The sequence below is a fragment of the Gobius niger genome, assembly GCF_951799975.1.
Source record: "Gobius niger genome assembly, chromosome: 13".
Lineage (NCBI taxonomy): Eukaryota > Metazoa > Chordata > Actinopteri > Gobiiformes > Gobiidae > Gobius > Gobius niger.
Window position 1 is genome coordinate 1,077,927 of NC_136864.1, and position 10,029 is coordinate 1,087,955.

Below are 10,029 nucleotides of genomic sequence, written 5' to 3' on the forward strand. Positions count from 1 at the left end.
CTTATTTATATATATATATATATATTTACTTATTTATTTATGTAGTAATCTGTTTTTAGAGATAAATAATGTCCCCCGCACATGCGCACTCGCGGGATGACCTCCCAGCGTCTTTTCTGCGTCACTTCCTGTTGATATTTTTAGAAGATGGCGGACGCACGGGCTGTTGCCAAACTGTCCGGTGAGTGTTCGGTTGTTGTTGGTCAGATGTGGCGGGCAGAAGGTGCTCGGACCTCGGCTGCGGGACGGGCTGCGGTCCCGGAGGGTTCGGAGAAGTCCAGCCCGGGACAGGTCCTCAGGGGACGGCTCCGTGCGGTCAGATACTCCGTTAGCATTAGCCTGCTCAATGTATTTCCCTATAGCCGTTAGCATTACCCTGCTCAATGTATTTCCCCATAGCCGTTAGCATTAGCCGGCTCAATGTATTTCCCCATAGCCGTTAGCATAACCCTGCTCAATGTATTTTCCTATAGCCGTTAGCATTAGCCTGTTCAATGTATTTCCCTATAGCCGTTTGCATTAGCCTGTTCAATGTATTTCCCTATAGCCGTTTGCATTAGCCATCAAACATCGCTACTTATGAAAGATACAGATGTTTTCAGCTGTTGTCAACCCTCAAAACACATTTCGGTTTCTGTCAGAGCCTCGTTATGAATCATGAATGAAAGTTCAGACCTTTGGAGATGTTGCTTTAGACACAAACGAGCTAGAAGTGTCTTGTGTGAGACGTGCCCTGGTTTAAGTTATAAAAGAGATAAATGTATTTCTGGGTCAAAAACATTTAAACAGCCTGACAAATTGTTTCCACAGTTTGATTAGAATTTCTCATAAGATTAATGAAGGATAATGAAAGTCTAAATTCAGTCTTAAAACGGTTTAAGTTTAAAACCCTGATGATACTAAAGTAATGAGTTACAAAAACGTAAACAAAATACTGTAATACATCAGTCATTACAGTTGAAGTATCTGGAGGGACAAGTGTCTGTGCTCTTAGTCGGACAGGAGTGCATTTTAATGGTTTGCACTGATGTTTGAGTAAAATACAGCACAGATGAAGCCGGACACTGGTGAATCAGATCTGCAGTTGTGTTTAGTTAATGTCGTCAAAAGAAACAAAACACGAGAGAATGGGGGAAAGTGAAGGAAAAGGAAATATCTGACTGCACTTTTGAAAAGGTAGTATTTTGTTTGTTTACTTTATTGTCCCTGTAGGGAATTCGTCCTCTTCATTTAATGCACTGAGGCCCGTGAGGAGCAGTGGGCGACGGGGACTCGTCTCCATGATGTGGAGCCAGGCTGATGGTCAGAATCACCTGGCTGGAGGATTCACCTATTGTACATGTTTTTAGTGGTAGGGGAAACCGGAGTACCCGGAGGAAACCTACGCAGACGCAGAACATGCAAACTCCACAGAAAGGCCCCGTCCTGGTGGGAATCAAACCCGGGAACTTCTAGCTCTGAGGCGGAGGCGCTGACCTCTGTGCCACCGAGCCGCTCAGTAATATGTAATACAAACATATTACATTTGTTAAGCTGTAACTGCTGATATAGAATATATTATAATTGTAAAGTAACATGTCCCATAATAGTAATGTGTCTGTGTCTCAGTGAGGCTGTTGTGATGTTGTCCCGGGGCCCCCTCTGCGCTCGCCCGCTCTGCACCCGCCTGCTCCACTCCGGGCCCCTCATGGCTCCTGACCCCAGCCGCCCCGTGGAGACCTCCATCAGGACCAAGCTGACCGAGGCCCTGCAGCCGGAGCACCTGGAGGTCCACAATGAGAGCCACATGTGGCTTTGATTAGAAGTTAGGTCACAAATGTCTATAGGAGAGAGTGGGTTAAGGCTGAACCACCGTCTTACTTTGGAACCAAACATTTTCTAAATCTAATCTTTTTTATCTAAAGGGGCAAAATGCAACATCTAGAGCTTTGAAACTAAACTCTTCCTATTGCGCCCAAAGCAAAAGAGAATAATTTCAAAGTCAGTAACAGAATATATCCCTCTGCTGATTTTCTAAGTAAACGATTTGGGTTCGAGAACAATAACTGCTCTTTTTGTACTGAACATGTTGAAACTACAGACCATATGTTTTATGGATGTTTTTCTCTAATGCCTTTTGGGACGACTTGCTTCACTGCTTTTCTAAATTTGTACCAACTCCAGCCTTTCAATGTGAAAATATTCTGTATGGATTTATAGTTAAGAGAATCTGTGCATGATTTGTTCACCAATACCAAAGTCATTTTGGGGACATTTTTTATACATAAAACCAATTTTTAATGTGTTTTACAAAGAACCTGTTTTTTCCCTTCATTGCTACGACATATGAAGAAACTCTTGTGCTAAATAGAAGAAGTGAAAGTTATGGACAACCCCGAGCTCGCCCGATATTCTTTGAAGACAGGACTCTTGATTTACTTCTTTTTTTCCTTTTTATTTATTATTTATTTTATTTTTTCTTTCTCTTTTACTACTTTTACCTGTTGCACGTCTGTCGACGCCCCATTTCAATTTAAACTGAATGTTCTCATTTGAAGTTTTCTAATAAAAAAACAAAAGATGCAAGTTGGTCATTTTATACTCACTACTGCCACCTCAGGTCATACGTGTAACTGCAGCTTCTATATTACGCTCGTTCATGCTACACATGAGGACATGGAGGAACATGTGGGGGAGGAAATACTTCATTTTAACATTTTTAAACTCCGTATATTCCCTTTAAAGGAACAGGCCGCCGTGTTTCCACACTGAGATCTGTTCTTACCTGAGCTTAGACGAGTTGATGTGCACCTGTCTGGTCTCTGTGTGTGCGCTCAGTCACGCAACACAACCAAAGATGTTGTTAGCATTTGGCCTCTCCCAGTGTATTCCTATGGCTCCAAACGGGTGTGAAGATAGAAGCGACCGAGCTCTTCCTCGGGCACAGAGACCAGACGGGTACGGATCAACTCGTCTAATCTCAGGTGAGAACATGTCTCAGTCTGGAAACACGGTGGCCTGTTCCTTTAAGTCAGTCAGAGCTTTATCTGTCCAAGCGAACGACACAGAGTTCAGGTGTTAGTCCTGAGCCGCTGTGGTCGACCTGAGCCTCATGTTTACGGAGGTCGAGGAAACCCGTCTGCCTTCATCTCCTCTGATCCTCTGAAGCAGCAGCGCCTCCTGGGTTTGTCCCCGTTTCAGAGCGTGGTGTCCTGCACTGGTCAGCTCCTCCTCCTCCTTCCTCCACAACAGTCTTTCAGCATCTCCTGAAGAGCTGAGCAGTTCATCTGTTTCATTCTCCAGTGAACGTCCATCAGCCCGAACAATAGAAGGGACAGTTTCTACAGATTCTACGGCTTTAACACAGTTCAATCCAAAACGGTCCATTATTGTGTCGTCAAATTAGCCTCAGACACATTTTAACCTAATTCATTATATTTATGGAGCAAAAGTGTAAACCCAGACTCACGTGGGTAAAGAGAAATTAAAAGTATAGACCAGTTGCCAGGTTCAATAGGATTTACAACAGGAACTTAAGGCGAGACACTGCAGGTGAACAGGGAAAAAAATAAATGTAGAGATTTCAATTTGAAACTTTTGCTGAACATCACAGATATAAATATGAGAAAAAAATGTGTTGACATCCACGTGTCCTGCTAAGGGGCCCCGTGATGACGCTTTCACCTAAATATGGTGTTTTTCCTCCTACGAGACGCTGGAGCGGAAAAGTGGAAGAACGGGCCGAGCATGCGCACTCGCTACAAAACTTCAGGGCTGGTTTTCTCTGAATGAGAGAAGCCGCACTCGGGCAGAGCCTGAGCCCTTATAGAAGCTCCCACAGACTCCACACTTTACAGGCTGAGACAGATTTTGAATGTTTTTTCAGAGGGATTTTTTAATATCTAATTCCTAGCCTGATTTATTCAGCTTTGAAACCAAAAAAACAGGCGGAATTTGAGTTTTTACAGATTTTTTCACTAATGATTAGTTTATTGAAAAACTAAACAAAATATCCCAAATCCCTCTGAACAAATCTGTTACTAAAATGTCAATAAAATAAAACCATAACATTTTAATCTGGCTCATTATTTTGATTTTGTTTCCCAAAATATTGTGGCCATTTTAATGCTCAAAATACCTTATTTTTATGTGAAAACATAAAATGACAGAAAAAAATGCAACACATTTTTTTCTCATATTTATATCTGTGATGTTCAGCAAAAGCTTGAAATTGATATTTCTACATTTTTTTCTTCTTCCCCTGTTCACCTGCAGTGTCTCGCCTTAACATATCGACTTTAAATGATTTTTTACCTTTTTTAACTCATGAAATGAATTACTAATGAACTCAGATATTCTCCATCAAAATCAACACCTGTAAAACCTTTTCTGTGCTACTGGGTTTAGCATTACAGGGCACACTTTCATATTACAAACCATGAAAAATGTACAATCAACTTAAAAATAGTCACTACATTGGACCAAGAATAACCAAAAGTGCTTCTCTGTTTTGTTATGAACTAAAATAGAATTTGGGAGAAACCATATGTTTACCAGAAATAGCTTTTACATTGCTTTAAAACACAAAAACGTCACTCGCGATTAGCGTTAGCATCGCGCTAATATTAGCATCGCGCTAGCATGTTTTTCTCACTCTCACAGGGCACGGACTTACCAAGATGAGGCATCGTGAGGAACACAGACTCTCCAGCTCGTGCTCCTTCCACTTAATACAGAAAATATTCCAAATCAACCAAAATACAATGTACTTATTTGTTTACATCATTTTTAAAACAATAAAACTCACCGTCCACAGCCTGTCCCGCTCTTTCCCAGCGCGCGAAAGGCCGAAAACGAGTGAGTGATTTGGTTCCGGAGCTCGGGAGGCGGGACTAACACCATTTTTAACAAATCAGAAGGTCAGGTTCGCCCAACGTGACCGTGAAAACAGGAAGATAAAGTTTTAGTGAGGGAATCGCACTTCCTCTTTTCAAAATAAAAGTGCATAAACGCAAACGCAACAAAACGGAGAGAAAAGGACCCATTTTCTCTCCTGGGTTACATAAGTATCGAGAAACCCTAAGTTAAAGGAAAGATGGAGAAGTTACCACGGCCCTCGTTCCCCTGAAGAATCCAGACACCGAACGTTTTTAAACCATTTTTATTCGTTTTTTTCTGAAGAACAAAACCCAAAGTATCACTGATATTAATGTGAAAATCAAACATGTCAAACCAGATCGACCCGTTCATCTTCATATTAACCTCTTAACTCCCGCCTGAACCGAGAGGATCTTTTTCCTCACGTCATTAGATTTTTTTTTCCATGATTTTTTTGTTGGGTATTCAACTCATTTTTGTAACTTTTTTGTCATTTTATTGTACATATTGTTACTGTTCTTGTACAGCACTTTGGTCGACATTTTTGTCATTTTTTTTGGTCATTTTTTGTCACATTTTTGTCATTTTTTTGTCACATTTTTGTCATTTTTTTGTCACATTTTTGTCATTTTTTTGTCACATTTTTGTCATTTTTTTGTCACATTTTTGTCATTTATTTGTCACATTTTTGTGACATTTTGGCCTTTTTTTTTGTCAAATTTTTACCACATTTTTGTAATTTTCTTTGTCACATTTTTGTCATTTTTTATCATTTTTCTGTCAATTTCTTGTGACATTTTTCTGATATTTTTGTAAATTTTTTGTCACATTTGTGTCATTTTTTCGTCATTTTTTGTTAATTTCTTGTGACATTTTTGCCACTTTTTCATCCATTTTTCATCACTTTTTTGTCAGTGTTTTCTCACTTTTTTATCACAGTTTTGTCATTTTTTCGTCAATTTTTTATTACATTTTTGTCTTTTTTTAGCACTTTTTGTAATTTTAGTGTCAAATTTTTATCACATCTTTGTCATATTTTCACAGCTTTTTTCCAGAAGCTTTTGGATTGGGGTAAAGCCAAACTGGAGAAAATGTGCTCGGTTCAGGCGGGAGTTAAGGGGTTAAAGAGGTTGCGCCGCTTTATTTGTCATTATGTTTAAATGTACGAGATTCTTCCTCTGCAAAACTCCACAGAAAAACCCCGTCCAGGTGGGAATCGAACCCGGGACCTTCTAGCTTGTGAAGGCACTAACCGCTGTGCCACCGAGTCTGTGCATCGCATTGTATGTTCCAAAAACTCCCAGCATAAAAACAATACATGAGCTTCTTACTGGTACAGATTTAACAAAACCAAACAAAAGTATTTCCACAAAGCAGGAAGTGACGTTAACAGTGCAATAGAACAAAAGTGCAATAAAATAATAAAGCAACAAAAACATCACAAACGACTTTCAGAGCCGGACTCCAAACGTCTGCTCTGGTCAAAGTCAACGGCGCGGATTTAATGGAAGAAGAAGAAGAAGAAGCTTTGGCCAAACAACTCATCTGTGAACGAGACACAGAAACACAGTTAGACCAGATCTGACAGTGGACATTTACACTCACAGTTATTATCATATGTTATATATTATGGCGGCCATTTTGAATACTAAAGTAGAATTATGCAGTACTACAACATGTACAACAGTATCTCTCCTCGTAATCATTGCTCAAGGAGATAAAAGTAAAAACACGGCCCCAGAGACGCACGTTTATGTGAAGAAACCAGTAAGACGGTGTTTAAGCTGCTCAAGAAGCTAGCATGCTACCGGTTAGTGTAACCCGGGTCACAAAACCCTATTAAATATTCTTTCTATTGGCGTCTTCCGAGCTGTCCGTGCGTTTACGTTACGTGCGCGTCATTACGTCACACGGTCACGTGATCTAGCGCGGCTATCAGACTAGCATAACACCCGGTAGTGGGAAGCTACCGGTCAGAGCGAGAGGGAGACGCTGTGTGAGGTTGCTGCAGGTTTGTGCATCGTTTTACGCTTTAATCATAAACCAGTCTTCTGCTCTGAAATGTAAATATGTTGAACTGTAGGAGCGACGACCGGAGCCGTGGGTCGTCGCGCCGGAGTGTTTGTGGGTGATTTAAACTGCGGATTTGGTAAGTCGCGTTTGTGTAGCTTTCGTAGCCTAGCCGCTGCATTTGTTTCAATGGAGCGCTTAGCATTTACGTATACCGTAAATGCTCTAATACACTGCGTTCCAAATTATTATGCAAATTGGATTTTTGTGTCAAAAAGGTAAAAAAAAAAACAATAATAATGAAACTCATGGATGGTGTCGTGTCTTGGGGCTCTATGAATCACTGACATTAATCTCAGAGACCTGGGATTATTAGTTTTCAGGTCAAGCCCAGTTAAGGGAAAAACTACTGAAAAAGGATGTTCCACTTTATTATGCAGATCATCATTTTCAAGCAATATGGGAAAGAAAAAGGGTCTTTCTGCTGATGAAAAGCGTGAAATAGTTGAATGCCTTGGTCTAGGTATGAAAACCTTCAATATTTCATGAAAGATTAAGTGTAATCATCGAACTGATAAGAGATTTGTGGATTATTCAGACACACATGGGTTTGTGCAGATAAAGGCACAATATGGACGGTTTCTGCCAGACAAACACATCAGATTAAGAGAACAGATGCTACAAAGCAGCATACAGGTATTTGAAGCTGCTGGTGCCTCTGGAGTCCCCCAAACATCAAGGTGTAGGACCCTCCAGAGGCTGCAGTTGTGCATAAACCTTCTATCCGGGCCTCCCCTAAACTGTTCATTGAATGTTCATGAACAGAAACGGCTGCAGTGGCTCAGAAATACATGAGGACTCATTTTCAAACAGTCTTGTTCACTGATGAGGCCGTGTGACCCTGGATGGTCAGATCAATGGAGTAGTGGATGGTTGGTGAATGGCCACAATGTCCCAACAAGGCTGTGACGTCAGTAAGGAGGGGGCGGAGTCATGTTTTGGGCCAGAATCATGGTGAGAGAGCTGGTCGGCCCCTTTAGGCCCTTTTAGGCTCCCTGAAGGTGTGAAAATGACCTTTGAAAAATATGTGAAGTTTCTGACTGACAACTGTCTTCTATGCTACAAAAAGAAGAGCCGTGCTTTCCCGAACAAAATCCTCTTCATACATGACAACGAACCATGTCATACTGTAAAGAAAACCTCTGTATCACTGGCTGCTATGGGCATAAAAGGAGAGAAACTCATGATGTGGACCCCCTCCTCCCCTGACCTCAACCCTGTTGAGAACCTTTGGAGCAACAAAAAACACTTCTATGAGGGTGGGAGGCAGTTTTCATCCAAACAGCAGCTCTGGGAGGCTTTTCTAACATCCTGCAAACAAATCCAAGCAGAAACTGTCCAAAAACTTAAAATTTTAATGGATTTAAGAATGTTGAAGCTGCTTCACACAAGGGCTCCTATGTTAAAATATAACTTGACCTGTTAATATTGTTTTGATTGAAATAGCTTCTGATTTCAGTAAATATGACCTCCTAATGCTACAAATACAACAAATGACCATTTTCAGTTAATTACAAGCTTTAAAATGTATTGAAACGATGAGTTGCATAATAATTTGGAACAGTGGATTTTGAGGTTTTTACTATATTTATTTTTGAAAAAAATACTGTTATCACTGGGAATTTTTTTCCACCACATTTAAATGATCCTCTACCAGTTAAAGACTTAAAAATTATGCTGACTCTCATTTGAGTTGACAATTTAGAAAATCTTAGAAAAATGTCATTTGCATAATAATTTGGAACGCAGTGTATAGGCCGGGGCCTTTATTTACTCAAGGGCATCAGGACCAGGCCTTTATTGGAACCAGGCCACAATTAGAGACAGGCCTTTATTTCTATTTGAACAAAACGGACGACCAGGAAAATGAAGAAAAACGAGATTTGTTTCCATTTGCACCTAAAATATTAGGTTCATTTATTTATTAACATTACAAACCCTCTCCCAGCGGCTGGAACATTGACGCCTTTTATTTTGTCGGGACAACAGGAAGGGTTTCGTTGCTGTTAGCGGAGCTTTGACATCAGTGTCACTGCAGGTTTCTGTTTCGTTTTTACCGGACCGGATTATTTGTTGTTATCTTGTGTAAAAGGCGAGTTTAGACGGAGCGTTTGTGTTTGTGATCGATCATGAGACTGACCCGAGAGAAGACGAGACGCTCGCGCTGATCGGAGGAGTTATTTTGAGGCGTGGGACTGACCTGCACACGGAGCAGCTGGACGTGCTTTGAAGACGCGATGGAGACTTTATTAAAACCCTGGAGGGTCACACAACATTTGTTGTTTGCCCTGTTTCCAAATATATATACAGGAGGTTTGAAAAGTGGCTAAATCTGTGTCAAAGTTACGCTCGGATCAGCTCCTCCGCAGCGTCTCCCTCGGCCCGGGTTCAGTTTGTTACTTCCTGCACGTGAGTTTTCATTTACACGAGTATGAGACAAATTCCTAACATGGGGAATATTTCTACCGCTATAGTTTCTAATAAAAGCCCCGGCCTGTTTTAGAGACCGGCTTTAATTTGCCTCCGCCAGCCGCGAACCCGGCCTCTGTCGGAGACCCGGCTCCTGTCGGAGACCCGGCCTCTGTCAGAGACCCGGCCTCTGTCGGAGACCCGGCCCCTGTCAGAGACCCAGCCCATGTTAGACCCGGCCCCTGTCGGAGACCCGGCCCCTGTCGGAGACCCGGCCCCTGTCAGAGACCCAGCCCATGTTAGACCCGGCCCCTGTCGGAGACCCGGCCCCTGTCGGAGACCCGGCCTCTACTGGAATACAGGTCAGTATTAGAGAATGTACGGTCTGCCCGTTTCTCCGAATGTAGCAAACTAAGTGAAATGGTATCACTGTAACCCATTGTCTCATTGGTTCTGATGTTTTACCGTGAGTGTAATGCTGCTACTTTAGCATCTGGTTAATGTCTTGTGTGTCAATGCTGTGCATCCAAGACACTTCACGACACAGTCCAGTCAAACACTGTGTCTGCTACGCACCTTATTTATGGATGCAGTGTTTACATTTTAGATTATTAGATTATTTTTTATCTATTCTAATCAGATTTATGCATTGAATCAATTTATTGTACAATAAGGAAATGCTTTGCTATTTTG